This window comes from Sylvia atricapilla, chromosome 11 (assembly GCF_009819655.1).
Source record: "Sylvia atricapilla isolate bSylAtr1 chromosome 11, bSylAtr1.pri, whole genome shotgun sequence".
Classification (NCBI taxonomy): domain Eukaryota; kingdom Metazoa; phylum Chordata; class Aves; order Passeriformes; family Sylviidae; genus Sylvia; species Sylvia atricapilla.
Genome location: NC_089150.1, coordinates 832067 through 850578, shown reverse-complemented (window position 1 = coordinate 850578; position 18512 = coordinate 832067).

The window sequence follows — 18512 nt, the reverse complement described above, 5'->3', positions numbered from 1 at the left end:
GCCCTGGCAGGGGACACACACTGCTGCCCTGGGAGGGGACACACACTGCAGCCCTGGGAGGGGACACACACTGCTGCCCTGGGAGGGGACACACACTGCTGCCCTGGCAGGGGACACTCACTGCTGCCCTTGCCATGGCTCTGCTCCTGGCTGCACATCCACCCCGGGGCAAGGAGCCCTGCCCGGGCGCTTGGAACCAGGGGAGCTTTCGGGTTCCTTCCAGCCCAAACTGCTCCGTGAGTCTGTGAACAGAACAAGATTCCATTAGGCAGAAGAAGGGCTCAGAAGAGTTCAGCATCTCAAGGGAGAACACGGCAGGGCCGTGCCTGCAGCGGGGTTTGATGGAGGGAGCTGCAAAGCAGGGATTCCCCCCAGTTCCCTCTCAGGAAGGAAAGCTGGGAGGGCAGGAGGAGGAGGCTGGCACTGGGGGCAGAGCTGCAGCAGGTGACACACGCAGGACAGGGCCCTGCCCCTGCCCAGCACCACCCAGACAAAACCAGGCACAGAAAAATCTCATTCCTGAAGCCACTGCGCCCCCATCAGAAATGAAAAATCCCTCCCATTCCCATCGCTGGGTGCCTTGAAGGAAGAGCTTCTGCTCGCTGAACACACCAGTGCACATCGATGACTTCTGGTGCTGCAGAGAACAACCGAATTTCCTGTCCTCAGCCATTTGTGCTTCTGCTTTCAGCAAAACCCAGCGGCCACAGACAAGCCAGGTTATTCCAGCCCAGCATCGAGGGATGGCTCAGGCAGCTGAGCTTTATTTCAGCTGCTGAGTCTTCAGCCTTCCCAAGGGTTTTCAGTATAATTGTCTTCTCATTATAATGTTAAAACAAAGAGGAGATTCTGATGCCTTTGATCTTGTTTAGGGGTGATCAACATTCACTGCTATTGTTATAAAGAAGAAAACATCTGTATTAGCAGATTTTCACTGAAATTATTCTGATTCTTTATGTATGCATACCAGAGTGCCAACTTCAAAGGGATTTCACAAACCTACGGCAGCTAAAGATGCAGACTCAGATTTTTCTTTCATATTCTAAACCAAATAGGACAGATAAAAGCTTTTCTAACCTTGGGGTGCTCTTCCCCACGGTGCCAAGGGCTCCCTGACATACATAAGGGAGCCACATCCAGCTCACCCAGAACAAACAGGAGTTGATGCTTTTCTCCCAGATCACATAAAATAATTTGAAATACACGATAAGTCCTCGTTTGGAGTCTGAGCTTCAAGAACTCAGAAATTTTGAACAGTGGCAGAGACAAAATGCACAAACTTGCTATTTGCCCAGTGTGCACTCCTGCCTGGGCTGGCCCAGGGAGGCTGATGTGGCAGTCCTGGGGATCCATGGCAGTCAGAGCTGGGATTCTCTGTGGCTGGGAGAGGTGAGGTCTGAGGGGCAGGTACTGACCCAGAGCTCCAAAGGAGGAGCTGCCCGTGTGAGGGGAGCAGGAGCAGAGCTGGCAGATGGACCACTGACCTTCTGGGCTCCAGGAAATTCTGTCCTGGGAGAGCAGCCCCACAGCACGGGACAGATGTTCCTGCACCCCTGGGACACAACCCCACAGCACGGGCCAGCTGTGCCATCACACCCCAAACCCTGCTGTCCCCTCCTGTGCACCCCAAACCCTGCTGTCCCCTCCTGCACACCCCAAACCCTGCTGTCCCCTCCTGTGCACCCCAAACCCTGCTGTCCCCTCCTGCACACCCCAAACCCTCCTGTGCACACCCCAAACCCTGCTGTGCACACCCCAAACCCTGCTGTCCCCTCCTGTGCCCCCCAAACCCTGCTGTCCCCTCCTGTGCACCCCAAACCCTCCAGTGCACACCCCAAACCCTGCTGTCCCCTCCTGTGCACACCCCAAACCCTCCTGCACACCCCAAACCCTGCTGTCCCCTCCTGTGCACACCCCAAACCCTGCTGTCCCCTCCTGCACACCCCAAACCCTCCTGTGCACACCCCAAACCCTGCTGTCCCCTCCTGCACACCCCAAACCCTGCTGTCCCCTCCTGTGCACACCCCAAACCCTCCTGTGCCCCCCAAACCCTGCTGTCCCCTCCTGTGCCCCCCAAACCCTGCTGTCCCCTCCTGTGCACACCCCAAACCCTCCTGCACACCCCAAACCCTGCTGTCCCCTCCTGTGCACACCCCAAACCCTCCTGCACACCCCAAACCCTGCTGTCCCCTCCTGCACACCCCAAACCCTCCTGCACACCCCAAACCCTGCTGTCCCCTCCTGTGCCCCCCAAACCCTCCTGTGCACACCCCAAACCCTGCTGCACACCCCAAACCCTGCTGTCCCCTCATGCACACCCCAAACCCTGCTGTCCCCTCCTGCACACCCCAAACCCTGCTGTCCCCTCCTGTGCACCCCAAACCCTGCTGTCCCCTCCTGTGCCCCCCAAACCCTCCTGCACACCCCGAACCCTGCTGTCCCCTCCTGCACACCCCAAACCCTCCTGTGCCCCCCAAACCCTGCTGTCCCCTCCTGCACACCCCAAACCCTCCTGTGCCCCCCAAACCCTGCTGTCCCCTCCTGCACACCCCAAACCCTCCTGTGCGCACCCCAAACCCTGCTGTGCACACCCCAAACCCTGCTGTCCCCTCCTGCACACCCCGAACCCTGCTGTCCCCTCCTGCACACCCCAAACCCTCCTGTGCACACCCCAAACCCTGCTGTCCCCTCCTGTGCACCCCAAACCCTCCTGTGCACACCCCAAACCCTGCTGTCCCCTCCTGTGCCCCCCAAACCCTCCTGCACACCCCAAACCCTGCTGTCCCCTCCTGTGCACACCCCAAACCCTGCTGTCCCCTCCTGCACACCCCAAACCCTCCTGCACACCCCAAACCCTGCTGTCCCCTCCTGTGCCCCCCAAACCCTGCTGTCCCCTCCTGCACACCCCAAACCCTGCTGTCCCCTCCTGTGCACACCCCAAACCCTGCTGTCCCCTCCTGCCAAGCCTCAGCCTGAGCTCTGCACCTGCTGACACAGACGTTGCACCTCAGCTTTGGGAAATCAAAACACGCTCAGAAATTCAAAGCTTCCAAGTGAATGTGACGCATTTCCCGAGGAAAAAATTAAGAGATTCATTGTAAGCAATTATTCAATTAACAATTGTTGTGTGCACAAGAGAAGCTGATTTATGGGCAGCTGTTCGCACAGGCAACTGCTTTAATTGGGCAGTGTGCTCCTGGCGACTCCCCAGCCCTGGTTGTTTAATTAATGTTAAACAGTTCAATACCCATTTAACCCACCAGCATATGGAGAATTTAACTAACACTGCAGAGGGAGGAGAACTCCTTTCCTTTCTGGTTGTGCTGCAATAACACAAAGATGTCTCTGGTGCAAACCTGTGAGGTGAAACACGTTCAACACCAAGAACACACCCCGGTTATCAAAACTACAACTTTGCTTGCACAAATTGCATCCAGCCTCCTACAAATGTGCCCTCATTCCCACAATTTCCGTAACTAAGAAAGAGGAGAGATAAGGAGAATAAAAAGCAACACAATCAGGATATGACAAGATCAGGCATCCTGCAAAGCCAGAGCAGAACCAAGGGTCAGCCTCAGCTTCCAAGGCACAGCCCCAATCAGGGAGGGTCTCCTGGACAAACAAAGCGTCCTCGAGGCCTGCTGCAGAGAATAAAAATTAATTCTGGCTCCATTTGTCCCAGGTCAGGAAGTGTAAATATCTCATCACACAAATCAAGGCACAAGTTGAAATGTTAAGCGCTGCAGTGACTCCTCCAAGGTCACACAGGGGTCCCCAAAGCTCTCTTCCATCTCTTCAGTCCATGGGGACTCTTTTGAACCCAACTCTTGTTTGAAATTCAAAGTTCACAGAGCAGTGTTTAATAATCCCACAAAGCATTTTGTTTCAACCGAGAACAAAGGTTTCAGAGGTACTTGCATTTGCTATGAATAAATTCTTAATGGCAAATTTCTTAAGTAAATAGCATCCTAACGAATATTCTCAGTAAGTGAAAATTAAACCTGACACCCAGCTCAAATACTCTGGTTTTAAACCTACCCATTGGTAAACCTTCAAAAAAGGGAACATTCTGTTTGAATTTGTAAATGATTTGTGGCCAATGCGTGATTAACTACGAGGGGATTTATTCAGTCAGAGTTATGTGTGACAGACTCCAAACTCACAGACTGCCTGGGTCACGCAGCCAGGGCATAAATAAAGGCCAACTCTGTCTCCTGACAGTGGAGCCAGTGTGAGCCCGAGGCGCTCCTGCAGACCACCGAGATGATTTATCCCTGGCAAGGGGCAGGGCTGGAGGAAAGGTTTGGTCCTGCTGGCCACTCTCCAAACCTCTGCAAGAGGCAGCACAGCCCCAGCAGGTCCTGCTGAGGGAAGGGGGGCTGGACTGCAAGGAATGGGGTTTGGGCTGTAGTGAAGGGGGTTTGGGGAGGAAAGGAGGAGGTTTGGGCTGTAAGGAAGGAGGTTTCAGCTGTAATGGAGGTTTAGGCTGTAATGGAGGTTCGGGGAGTAATGAAAGAGGTTTGGGCTGTAAGGAAGGAGGTTTGGGCTTTAGTGAAGGAGGTTTGGGCTGTAAGGAAGGAGGTTTGGGCTGTAATGGAGGTTTCGGCTGTAGTGAAGGAGGTTTGGGGAGTAATGAAAGAGGTTTGGGCTGTAGTGAAGGAGGTTTGGGCTGTAATGAAAGAGGTTTGGGCTGTAGTGAAGGAGGTGTGGGCTGTAAGGAAGGGAGGCACCAATTGCTTGTCCCTGGCACCAGGAATGGCCTGGTCTGGCTGGGCTTTGGGAGAAGACAAACACCAGGTGCCTGTACACAGCACGGGCAGACACAAACCCTGCTCAGCAGGAGCCTGGGCACCTCAAGGGAGGTGAGGGAGAGATGATAACAGCACCATTTCGGACACTCGGGGGTCCAGAGGCAGCCCTGATACAGCTGCACGCATTTCCAGCAGGGAAATGCTCTGCAGGAGCACAGGGGCGGCACTGGGGATCAGCACAGGGTCGTGTCCTGAGACTGGAACCTGCACACTGCAGCACCCAGGGGCTCAGAGCAGCACCCCAGGGCTCAGAGCAGCACCCTGGGGCTCAGAGCAGCACCCCGGGGCTCAGAGCAGCACCCCGGGGCTCAGAACAGCACCCAGGGGCTCAGAACAGCACCCAGGGGCTCAGAACAGCACGCAGGGGCTCCCAGCCTGCAGCCCCAGCTCTGTGTGTACAGCTGTTCTCTCTGCAGAACAGGCAGGGCTCTGCAGCCCCCAAGTGCCTGGGATCTCTCCCAGGACTGGAGCACAGTGCCCGGGCCCCATCCCGGTACCTGGAGCACAGTGCCCTATCCCAGGACTGGAGCACAGTGCCCTATCCCAGTACCTGGAGCACAGTGCCCTATCCCAGTACCTGGAGCACGGGGCCCTATCCCGGTACCTGGAGCACAGTGCCCTATCCCAGGACTGGAGCACAGTGCCCTATCCCGGTACCTGGAGCACAGTGCCCTATCCCGGTACCTGGAGCACAGTGCCCTATCCCGGTACCTGGAGCACAGTGCCCTATCCCAGTACCTGGAGCACAGTGCCCTATCCCGGTACCTGGAGCACAGGGCCCTATCCCAGTACCTGGAGCACGGGGCCCTATCCCGGTACCTGGAGCACAGGGCCCTATCCCAGTACCTGGAGCACAGTGCCCTATCCCAGTACCTGGAGCACAGTGCCCTATCCCAGTACCTGGAGCACAGTGCCCTATCCCGGTACCTGGAGCACAGTGCCCTATCCCGGTACCTGGAGCACGGTGCCCTATCCCAGTACCTGGAGCACAGTGCCCTATCCTGGTACCTGGAGCGCGGGGCCCTATCCCGGTACCTGGAGCACAGTGCCCTATCCCAGTACCTGGAGCACAGTGCCCTATCCCAGTACCTGGAGCACAGGTGCCCGGCTGCCAGCCCCGGAGCGGCCCAGAGGAGCAGGGTTGGCAGGGACAGCGGAGCCCAGCCCTGCAGGGACAGCTGGAACAGGCTCCCGGGGCTCACCCCGCTATCTGCTGCCCTGGTGAGATGTTCCCTCTGCCGCAGCCCTGCTGCCGCTGACAGGGACAGGAATATCCATGGAGACTTCTGAGCCGGGGTCAAGTGCTACGGCACAAACAAGGCAGATCTGCCGGCAAACCTTTGGAGTTATTTATTCATTCGAGTGCTAAAAGAACGCTCATTTCCAGCTGAAATGGGCAAAGAGGGCAAAGCTGAGCAGTACCAGAGCGCGGAGGGATCATCAAAGCTTTGCTCCTCTGATCTCTGATAAACTCAGCCATTAGGAACCTTTCACCTCAGCGCTTTCATGTGCAACAACACATTAAGCACTAAAACACAGATTACAAGGGAAATACACTGGGTAAGGATGATTTTTCTCTCTCTCTCGAGCCCGGAGATGTTTTTGCAGATACACAGAGTGATGCTTTTGTTTGGACTGGAAACGAGCCCAGCTCAGGGTTTCCAAACCCAAACCTCCATGAAACAAAACTGGTTTTACATCAGGGCAAAAGAATGCCCAAAAGGTTTGAATTCAGCCTCATTTGAACCCCCCCTCGGTCAAGTGTCCTCCCAGCAGCTGAAGCAAAAGCCTCTTTGTGTCACCTCAGTGACAATCCCCAACACCAACCTGGGGCTTGTCCTGGCACACTGTGAGCTGAGACCCCGAAATCCCGGGCCTGGGGAGGAATCCCTTCAGGAGGGCCAAGGTGTGACCCCAGTGAGCTGTCCCAGCCCTGCCCGCTGTCCCCCAGAGCCCAGGAGCAGAGGAAAGGCAGAGCTGTCACCTCTGCCCCACGGGGACAGCAGCAGCCCCCAGCACTGCGCCAAGGTCACTCGTGTCACACAGCCCACCTGCTCTGCTGCCTCCAAGGTGGGGTTTGAACCTCAGCCAGGTGCTGTGCCACCTGGGGCATCAGGGACCCACCTGGGCAGTGCCAGCCACAGCAGCCGTGGTTGTACCCCTCCGCCTACAGAAGAGGCCAAACCCAGGGGCTGTCTGCCCCACTCACCACCTGAGGCGGCGAGAATGGAAGAATTACGTGAGGAAAACGACAAGAAGTGATATTTTTTTTTCCCCGTATCTATAAAGTTTGTGTCACACTCGATGGTTTCCATGAACAAAAAAATGTTCATAACATTGTGAGTCTGAGAAGAAATTTCCTTGTAGCTATCTGCAAATGAGGTCGATTTCTTTCTGCGGTGGTTTTTGACAGGTTCATATTCATGCTGAGCTCGTGTGAGGGCTGGGGATGTATGGATTGTCAGCAGCCCTGACACCTCAGGTTTCTCAGCAGACCAGGGCAGGCCCTTGGCTGCTCCTGCCCAGCACAGGGAAGAGGAGCCCAGCTCCTGTGTGGCCAGGTACAGCAGCAGGGCTGGCGTGGGGAACGCCTGGAGCTGGCCCCAAGGAGGGGATGGGCGCCCCAGGGAGGGCTGAGGGGCAGACACAACCCTGGGCAGGGCACTGCAGCTCTCTGACCCCTGGGAGCAGAGCTGGGCCCCCGCCCTGGGCACACACCAGGAATTTCATTTTATGCCCACACATCTCTCTGTGGCCAGCACCGAGGTCAGGACAGCATTTCTAGTTCTCTTCCTTATGTTCTTCACACAGGTTCACCTTTCACTTGTGCAGCTCTTCCAACCACCCAAAGTTCTCTTACATTTCATTTCTGAGTTTCCACGGAGTAGCAGAGAGACAAGGGCACGAAGCTGCTGGTGGCAATAATTGTGTCTGCTGCGAACACAGAGCTTTCCTCTGCTAAAGCCCCTGCAAACATTGCACAGTTTATAAACCCTGGGGGTCGATTCTCTGAAGCTCTGTCAATACAAACTGAGCAGCCACACTGGGGACTTTGTGTGGCCTGTTTGTTTTTCTCTAAACCCTTCATTTCCCCCTTTCTCCAGATTATCTCTTCTGTCTTAACAGAAGCGTAATAGAGCTTCATAAAATCCTTGCTGAATGCTATTTAATATTGCAGATAACAGGCCCAAAGCAAGTTATCCCCTGCTATGCTCTTCAGCACAACACTTAATTCTGTACACAGCAATAAAGTCCCCTTTCATAAAGTACTTGCAGTACTTTGAAAATAATTGCATGTTGCCTTTTTTATTATTTGTCATTAATATTCAAGGGGATCTTTCAAAAGTTTCAGGTAGTCTGTCTTTTACCAAGACACCAAAAATGTAAGTGTTTTTCAGTGAGTTTCTGCCTTCCTGATCAAAAGGCATCTCACCACATGGAAAAAAAACCCCAAAATCCAGGTTCCCACTCCTGTTCACAGTTATAAAATAAGGAATAGAATTCCAGCTAAGCTCTGCCTCCCTGATGGAAATGGAACTACAGCACCTGAGAATGGAGACACGAATTGTCACTTCCCTGAGCTGTTTTCTGCACATTCTGGTGGTTTCTATGGCAGAATTCCCAGTTCTCTGGCAGCCTCCGGGCACTGGGGAGGGATTGGCCTCGGCAGCCAGGGGAGGAGCAGGGCTGGGAGCATCTGGAGTGAGCCCAGAGGGGAGTTCCTCTGGGGCTTTGCCAAAGCCCTGCAGAGGGGCAGGGAGCTGCTCTGTGCCCACCAGCTCACCCCTCTCCTGCTGCCCAGGAGCGGAGCAGCTCCACCCTCCCTGCCCTGAACGGGCACCAGGCATTAACATTGAATAAATCACATCCTCACAAAGGGAAACAGCAAATGGAGCAGCTGCTGCATTTTTAAACATCCCATAATCCCAAATAAATATTTCAGTTAACGAGTGTCTGATAATGAAGAGAAGCTGTTTGTTAGGAGAGACGTCTCTATTTTTAAAGGTTGCCATTTATAATTGTTGACTTTGTGCTTCCCTCACTCCTCCCGAGCAACTTGTGTTGAAAGTCGGGGATTTTCAAACTGTTCAGCTACAAAACAAATCTCTGCCTCACAGGACAGTTCCACAGTGTTTGGGTGCAGCTTCTAAATTTCCTTCTCCTCACGTCACAATTTCCACTTGCCATGAAAACAAGAGACAAAGTCACTTCCCAAGTTATCCTGCTCTTATCTACGTGTGTTTGACTCCACAGAACTCATCCTCCCAGCAGCTCCTTCTGATCTGGCTGAACAAATTCCTCCTGCCCTTCCCATCCTGAGAAAACCTGAGTGATCTGACTGAATAAACTCCTCCTGCCCTTCCCATCCTGAGAAAACCTGAGTGATCTGCTGGAATAAACTCCTCCTGCCCTTCCCATCCCAGGAGGTGAGCTCAGTGTGGGGATGGAGCACAGCCCTGGGCCCCCTTGGGCAAGGACAGCACCCATCCTTCAGGAGAGGGAATGGAGGTTCCAGGGGTGTTTCCAGAGGGTGTTTACACCTTCCCCTGGCAAGGGCTGGGAATTCCCAGATTGCTGTAAGGAATCCACCCTGAGTCAGGATTCAGCATTACAATTTCTCCCCACTACAAGAAAAAGCACAGAAGAAAATGATGACTATTATTGTAACACCCAGGAAACCCAATAAAAGTGCATAAATCCTCCATTACTCTACACCTTTATATTCTTATTAAACATTCTCCCTGGTTTCATATGACATTGTTTTACATTAAAACATAAAGGACAAGTTTGTTCAGCTCCCAGGGACGGTAAAGCCTGGGCAGGCTCTGTGAGGAAAAGTGTTTCGCTGCCAATCAATGAAAACATCTTGAGGAATGGAGGCCGCACACCCCCCCAGGGCCCCTGCCCCCTCCTCCTGCCAGGCAGGATCCCCACCCTGTGCTCAGGAGATATTCCTCAGCCCTGGAGCAATTCCAACCTCTGTGCACAGAGGCAGAGGCCGGAGAGAGCTGAGGATGAGGCGGGGCAGGGGAGCAGCACACCCTGATCTGAGGAGGCAGAGGGGTTCACATCTCCATGGGGGACTGTTGTGGTTTGAAAATAAACCAAGTGAGAGGCTCTACGTCAGAAATAGAATTTAATGAGAAGGAAAGGAAAATAAAATACAAAAAGAAAAAAAACCGCTGACAGAGTCAGAATACAACCTGATCAGGGTGATGGAAGCAGTCCAGGTGAGGTGGTTTTCCTGAAGCAGTGATCCTGTAGAAAGGTCTGGTAGCTCCAGTCCTCTGGGAATCCAATGAGTGAGGACTGCTTCTACTGTCCCAAATCCCAGCTTATATCCAGGTGAGAATGCTTGGCTCCTCCCCGTGGGCGGAGCATCTCCCAATGGGATGATGAGTCATATGATGAGTCCTTGATGGCCCATTAAAGAGAGATAACAGCCGGAGGCAGTTATCTGTGAGTCATGCACAAGGCATTGATGGGCCATTAACTGAAGATGGAGATAGAATACATCCTGAACTCCAACCCAGGACAGGGACACACCTGAGCCTGCCCCGCTCCCACAGAGGATCCCACACCCCGCTGCTGCCAGCTGGAGAAACCTGCCCCTGGTTTGGGATGTGGCAGCCCTGGGGATATGGCAGCGGGCAGGGACAGAGCCCAGCAGGGGAAAAGAAGGGACAAAGCCCCACCTCACACTGCAGCTCTGACACCCCCAAACGCACCGAGGCAATTTAAAGTCAACGGATCGATGGGAGACAAAGTGTGCCACCAACACTGCAAATTCTTAATTATTCAAACACCACTGGTTTCGCTCTAATGAAATAAACAGTTCAATAATTAGCTACTGAAAGTCTGCAACAGGTCCAAGTTCTCACAGTTTGCCTCCAGCCTCAGCTTCCATTTGTATTTCCATTCGATTGCTCCTACTCTGACATACTTAAATCTTTCTACAGATCCATAAACATGCAAAGCCCTTTAGAAGGAAAATACCACATTTGCAAAGACAAGCTGAACTGAGTCGCATGCATGAAGAAATTCAGGGGTAGAAAAACCTCCTAAAAACGAAGCACGCGCTTGTTTTCCAGCAGCTCATTCCAGGATCCACGGGAAAGGAGAGGACCAGGACCAATATTCCATGAGAGAGGTTTGCTGGGTGTTTGGTGGGGGTGGTGCCCCTGAGCTGCTGCTGGTTCCTGGGTGTGGGCACAGAGACCTCGGCACCTCTCCTTGCCCAGGGCTGGGCAGGGAAAATCACAGCACTGTAAAAACCTCCAGATCAGGGGATTCTCACACAGATTATTGCAGATGGTCATACAACCACTCAGCATTTCAAATTCCAGCTCAGCTCCAGGATCTTCACTGCTAAAGATCACAGAAGTTAATATAAAACCAAACTCAACATCTCAGTGACACAGCCAGAAGAAAAAAGACAAACATCTTCCATTCACACAAACAATTTTTTCCATCTGCAAAGATCCAGAAGTTTTTGTGACCAAGCCAAGCAACATTCCAAGAGCTCGCCTCTCCTCCTGAAGGTCTAAATAACCCCACTTTTTAAACTCAAGGGTAATTTCAGTGTTTACGGTTCCAATTAATCTCCAGAGAGCTGACAGAGTTAATAACATCTCAGCTGGGCAAAAGGGAAGGAAGCAAATAGGAGCTGAAAGCCAGAGCTGTTTGTGTCACCAGCCTGCCCCGAGGGGCTGGGGCTCAGAGCCTCCTCCTCCCTCGGGGGGCTTTGGGAGCAGGAGCAGCCCCAGAGCTGCAGCCAGGGTGTCCCTGTCCCTGCCAGGGTGTCCCTGTCCCAGCCAGAGTGTCCCTGTCCCAGCCAGAGTGTCCTTGTCACAGCCAGGGTGTCCCTGTCCCAGCCAGAGTGTCCCTGTCCCTGCCAGGGTGTCCCTGTCACAGCCAGAGTGTCCCTGTCCCAGCCAGAGTGTCCCTGTCCCTGCCAGAGTGTCCTTGTCACAGCCAGGGTGTCCCTATCACAACCAGGGTGTCCCTGTCCCAGCTAGGATGTCCCTGTCCCAGGGTGGGTGTCCCTGTCACAGCCAGACTGTCCCTGTCCCGGCCAGGGTGTTCCTGTCCCAGCCGGGGTGAGTGTCCCTGTCACAGCCAGAGTGTCCCTGTCCCAGCCAGGGTGTCCCTGTCCCAGCCAGGGTCTGTCCCTGTCCCAGCCAGGGTAGGTGTCCCCTGTCCCAGTGAGTGTCCCCCTGTCCCAGTGAGTGTCCTCCTGTCCCAGGGTGGGTGTCCCTGTCCCAGGGAGTGTCCCTGTCCCAAGGAGTGTCCCCTGTCCCAGGGTGGGTGTCCCTGTCCCAGGGTGGGTGTCCCTGTCCCAGGGAGTGTCCCTGTCCCAGGGAGTGTCCCCTGTCCCAGGGTGGGTGTCCCTATCCCAGGGAGTGTCCCTGTCCCAGGGAGTGTCCCCTGTCCCAGGGTGGGTGTCCCTATCCCAGGGAGTGTCCCTGTCCCAGGGAGTGTCCCCTGTCCCAGGGTGGGTGTCCCTGTCCCAGGGAGTGTCCCTGTCCCAGGGAGTGTCCCCTGTCCCAGGCCAGCAGAGCCCTCTGCAGGGACAGCCTCAGGCAGGGAGCTCTGCAGAACAAACCCTTCAGCACCTCCCTGATCCTCCCTTCCCAGGCAGGGGAGGAGAGGGTTTCCTGCAGACTCCCCACACCGCGGGTGCAGCTCTCCAGACTGGTTTAAACCCTGCTGCACACCTGTCTAAACACTGATAGAAGTTTATTCAGGACAATGTTTATTCTCCTTCTGGCAGAGATATCCTTTTGAAACACATTTAGAACATCAAACAAAGCACAGGCAACAGAAATAAAGAGACAAATCACCACAGGAAGCACCAAAATCCTCCCCACCTACTTCCTGCCCCAAAGCTTCAACAGTAGTGATAGAAAAGTGCATTAAATTATAGAATTATAGGATTATAGAATGTTTGGGGTTGGAGGAGATGCTGAAGCTCATCCATTCCCACCGCTGCCATGGCAGGGACACCTCCCACTGCCCTAAAGACTGCTCCAAACCCAATGTCCAGCCTGGCCTCGGGCACTGCCAGGGATCCAGGGGCAATCCAGCTGCCCTGGGCAATCTAAATTAAATCAAACCAGCAGCTTCAGTTCCTTCAGGAGAGAAAATGGGGGAAAAAACGATTCTCAATTTGGACTTTACAATTTTTCACCTCAAGCACTCTGAAAGATAAATTCAGGTTTATTTTTAAAGCAATGATGGATGATGCCAAGGTTCATTTAAGCCAAACCCACTGACAGTGGGATCTGTGTTGTTGCCCTGTCCCAGCCTCCACCAGCTCACCACTGTCAGACTCAGTTGTAGTCACATGAAGTGAAACTAATGCATTCAAACGTGCTGCCATATTGTGTTAACAGATCTGGAGTTTAGCGCATCCCCTTCCATCACTTCTTAAACTGATTGCACAGTGTGCAACACAACGTGACAAATTAGTGAACAAAGGATAAGCAGCCCACAGCTGACTGTGTGGTCAGTCTGCAAACCAAGAGCTCTGTGCACAGAAGGGAACAATTCCACCTCTGCTACTGCCCCCGAGTGCCCCTCTGCTCCTGGCCAAGGAATGGCCCCACCATTTGCATTTCTCATGACTTTCTAAATATATGTTCTTCTCGAAGCCCACTAAGGCAAGTAGAATCCTTTCCCATGTCCTAGCCAGGAGGTCAAGTGTCAGGGAAAACCTAAAGGTACACCCCAAGTCAAACAAAAAGCCTTTTGGAACACTTTTCCTTCCAGCCTCTGGCCAGGCCTTTACCCAAAGACAATCCTGTGTCAAGTCTTCATGTTGCCAAAGTCACTCACTTTGAGGGGAGAACTGGCTCAGAGCTGTGCTTTGAGAACACAGAGGACTCTCCCCAAATTCAAGTGATCTCAGCTGAGATCCCCTGGCAGAGCCAGGAGAAGCTCTTACAGCAAACCCAGACAAGGGAGGAGATAGACCCCAGCAGCTCCCGGCATTTCCCTCACTCTGTGCCAAACCAGGCTTCAAACTCAACACACATCTGCCCATGGCCTGGGAGGAAAAGCAGGAGAGAGGGAGGGGACAGCTGGGCAACAGCTGGAACTGCTGGGCAACAGCTGGCACAGCTGGGCAAGAGCTGGCACAGCTGGGCAAGAGCTGGCACTGCTGGGCAGCCATCAGGGAACTGCAGCCAGAGCAGCTTCTGCAGCCTGGGGACACCCCGGGAACACCCCGGGGACACCCTGGGGACAACCTGGGGACACCCTGGGTTCACCCTGGGACAGGCCTGAGGGCTGAGCCCCGGGCACCAAAGCTGGCACAGGGGACAGCTCAGCCTGAGCAGCTCCAGCAGGGAGAAGACCACGGCTCCCAAAGCCAAGAGGAGCCCCAAGCTCAGCCCCACTGGCACTTTTCCATCCGGGCTGGAGCTTCAGCCACAGCCTACAGCCAGCGTCTTTAAAATTCAGTCAGAAACCCAGATAAGGCTGTAAGATTAGCACAGCCAGAGCCTCTTCTCTTTGCCTCCTTTCAGCCAACAGTTTGGCCACTGTGGAGCCGCTCAAATGGTTTAAATCTTGCAGGGTTTGCAGCTTTTAGGTCACACAGAACAATTCCGAGTGGAAGTTGTGGCAGGTTGAAATTATCTGCTGGGGTTTCTCTCACAGATAATGACACGAGATTCTCTCTTCCAGTTCAGGTAATTAACACAACTCCCTTCAGCCCTTCCCAGCGCTGTCACTGGGGCCTCACCCTGGTGGCCACCGGGAATCAAAAGGATCTCGTTATCTCCTGAAAAAACTCCGCAGCTGCTGCTCCTTCCATCAGACTTGTCCTGCCTGCTTTGGGTCCCGGCCAAGACAGCAATTAACTGCTCCTTAAAAGCTTAGGAAGAAGCAGACTGAAATTAAACCAAACCAGCAAGTATAAAAGCAGAGTTACAGCTCGGACACAGCTCCATCTCCTCCCCCTGCAGAGGAAGGGGACTTTATCTCCTACAGATCAAATGGCTTCAAACTGAAGAGGAATTTGAATGAAAAGAGAGTGGGGAGGATTTTTAATTTGTTTTGTTATTATGGAGGCAGTTAGCAAACCCAGGTAAACGCAGAGCTCAGAGTTTTCTGTGGCAGACTCCCAAACATCCCCAGACGCTGCAGTCTAAGGGCAGCACTTGTCTGTGTGGAGTGGCCACGACGAGCCATTAAATGAGGTAACAATATCAGGGAAGTCTGTCTGCTGCTTTATTAGCTGTTCTGAGGCAGACATGATGATCCCGGGCTGGAAGATTTATACAGACACTGTGTTTTATTAGATCAGCTGCTGGAACCTGGGGGAAAACAAGTGGGACAAGCTCTCAGACACAAGCCATGAAGGCTGCTGTCCCTGTTCCAGCAGTCAGACCCATAAAATATATTGCCTCTTCCTAGAACCTTCCCTCTGTCATTTCACTCATTGTCAATACAAAAAAACAACCCCTTTCCAGTGACTCGTGCTTTTTTTATAATGTTTCTGCATTTCCGAGGAGCAGCTGCACAAGAGCCCAGCTCGGAGCTCTGGAGCACCTCAGCCCTGGTGGCCTGTGAGGCAGGAGGATGCCACCAGCACAGGGCTGCTCTCGTCCCCTGGCTGCCACAGCTCCATCTCTGCCCGCACCAAAACGAGCACACCCCTCCTTGATTTGAGCCCCCGGGGGCTGCTCTCCCTCGGCTCTGCTGTGTCCCTCCCGTATGAGCCCTGCCAGGGCCCTTTGCCTCAGCAGGGGCAGAACAACCTGCCCCTGACAGGGGACGTGTATCTCGTGTCCAAAGTTCACTGCAGCAGCCCCTCTGCGACCTGCAGGCAGATTTCAGCTGTCGTCGTGCACTCAGTTTTAGCTCCGCTCTTGCCTTTTTGCAGTCTGTCCTAAAAAAGTCAGTCAGATATCTTTTCCTTCACTCACAGCCTATTGAGTGACCTTGGCAATGGTCTAATCTCTCTTGGCAGATTCAAGATAGAGAAAACAAGCGCTGGAGACAGACCTGCTGGGCTCCGCTATTGATCAGCCCCTTGAGTGAAAGCTCATTATGAGCAGCAGGAACGTGTCAGGAGCAAGTTCTCCTGCAGAGCAGCAGCCAGGGGATGAGAAACTCCAGTGAAGGAGGGCTGCCAGGGCTTTGCCTTTTGGGGTGGGAAGAAGTGTGGGAAGGGAAAGGGCAAGGGGAGAAGGAAAGAGCAGCCACCACCACGTCCAGCGGGGCTGTGCATCAGCGACTCCCAGCGGAGAGAACTCCGTTTATTCATCAAAAAGCAATCCCTTTGTGTTCAAATTGGCAAGGTGACATTGTCAAACTGTCAGCCTGCTGCTGTCCCTCCTCGCCTTTCCCTGGCCTGGGACAGACCCAGGAGACATTTCCCCTCCCCTGTGTCTGCATTGCACAGGGCACCCATCAGCAGCCCTGGTCCATCCTTCACCAGGTGTCCCAAAGCCACCCAAAGGCGCCTGGGCACGGAGGTGACACCCTGGGCACAGAGGTGACACCCTGGGCACGGAGGTGACACCCCGGGCACAGAGGTGACACCCTGGGCACAGAGGTGACATCCCGGGCTCACCTGCCAGGCTGTACCTGCCTGGGCACCGGGGCAGCAGCTGCTGCTGAGGGGCTGTGCCCACCCTGAGAGCCCCTGGACTGTCCCCAAAGGCCCCCAGAGCCGCACTCAGGGTGAGGGCAAACGCAGCCCTGCTCTCCTGTGGGCTGCCTGGTCCCCCCCTGCCCGGGGCCAGCCGGGTCACCCCGTGAGCTGAGCCTGGAGACGGGGAACAGGGCCAGCATCCAGCCCACGGGAGCGCTGTGTGACCCTGCAGGCTGCTCACAGACACCACAGCCAGGGGAAAGGCTCAGGGCAGCAGAGAATGGGGAGACTGAACCCACCAGGGACACACAGGGAGGGGGAATGACAGCCCTGGGTAAATCCTCCATGGGAGAGCTGGTCTCCTTCCCATTGCTCAGAGTTAGAGCCCGCAGCTCAGGGCTGTGCCTGCACAGGGGCTCTGGGATCACACCGTCCTTCCTTCAGTCATTCATCCAAGAAAAAACAAAAAAAGGCAAAAACTCCCTCAAGATAAAAATTAGGCAGTGCAAGGCATCCAGAGGAGAAGAATGATGGAGCTCAGCTCTGGGGAGGATGATGAGGGAGGCAGGAATCAGACACAGGGTGTGCCAACGCCCAGCAATGCCAGCCCCTGGAGGTGCCCAGCCCTGGCTCCTGAGCACTGGGACGTGGTGCAATCCTCTGCCCGGGCAACACTCAGGCTGGAGGGAGAGCAAACCTCAGCTGCTGGGTCCCGGAGAGGAGCCACCAGGGCACAGACACACTCGTGTGGGGGCACAAAACGCTGCAGTGGCTCAAGCAGAGGACCCCAGGGAGCAGTGTCCCCCACCTCGTGGTGGTCAGCAGCAGCACAAGGAGCCCTGCTGCAGGAAGCTCTGGCTGTCATTAACACACCAGGGCAGTGATATTCCCAGCCCTTATTGCCTGACAGTTCAGGGCCCGAAGGGCAGCCAGCACAGCCACTCCTGAGCCCACGGAGCTTCTACATCCCCATCAGCAGCCAGCAATCCAACAGGGCCCAGCCGCCTGTGTCCCAACCCCAGCAACAAACACACACACAAACTCCTGCTCATCCCCCGGGACCGCTCTGCTGCAGCAATGAACCGGGGGACAAAGACACTCAGAGCTCCTTCTGTGTGGTCACAGCTGCTGAGGAGGCTCAGGGCAGAGGAGCCTCCATCCCTGGAGCATTAAAAACCTCTGCCCGTGGCACTGGGGACTCTCCAATGCTGAACACGGCGCTGGGTTGATGGTTGGACCTGGTGACTTTAAAGGTCCTTTTCCGACTTAACAGTTCTGTGCTGCTGCCCTCGGCCTCAGCTGGTTTCACTGAGAGGTTTTTCAGACACCTCTTGTTTCCTCAGGAGCGCTCTGCACAAGGACAAAACCTGGGGGAAAATGACGCCGTGTAGGAGGAGTGGGAAAAGCAATTCTGATGTGCCTAAAAGCCTCAAAGCTTCCTCTGAAGCAAAGTACTATGTTTTTCATAAAATATTTATAAAGTGGTACATGATATTTATAAAGAACATCAGCACATTTTATAGAGAACTTGGAAGTTCTCAATACTGGATTTAGCAGAAAAAAGGAAAGCTGTCTTTTAGAGTACTTTGCATCCTTTTGCATAATTTCCTTGACGTGCTGGGTTTTTATTAAACTTTATAGGATGATTTCAAGAAGTTGCCCAGTGGTTATAAAGCTATACCTGATTTGAAAGACCTTTTTCAGAGCAGAGAATAGAGGCACATCTCTTCTCATAAACTCTTCGAAAGGGATCCGGATTTTTTTCCTCACAAATTTCATCAGAAGCATTTACAATTTCCCACCGCAGCACAAACCTGTGCAGTGAATCCCAGGATAACCGGGTCAGAATGGAAGCAGTGGCAGGAAAAACCCAGAGTCTCGAGGGCCACCATTAATTGCTGTCCCCACCTGTGGAAAGTCACTGGGAGGAGAACTCCCCCGGGTGTCCCTGGAAGTGTCCAAGGCCAGCGTGGATGGGGCTTGGAGCACCCTGGGGTGGTGGAAATGGCCCTGCCCTGGGTGGGCTCTGGAGTCTCCTCCACCCAAACCATTCCGTGAATTCTGTGGCAATTTTGACCACGATCTGGAGAGTGTTG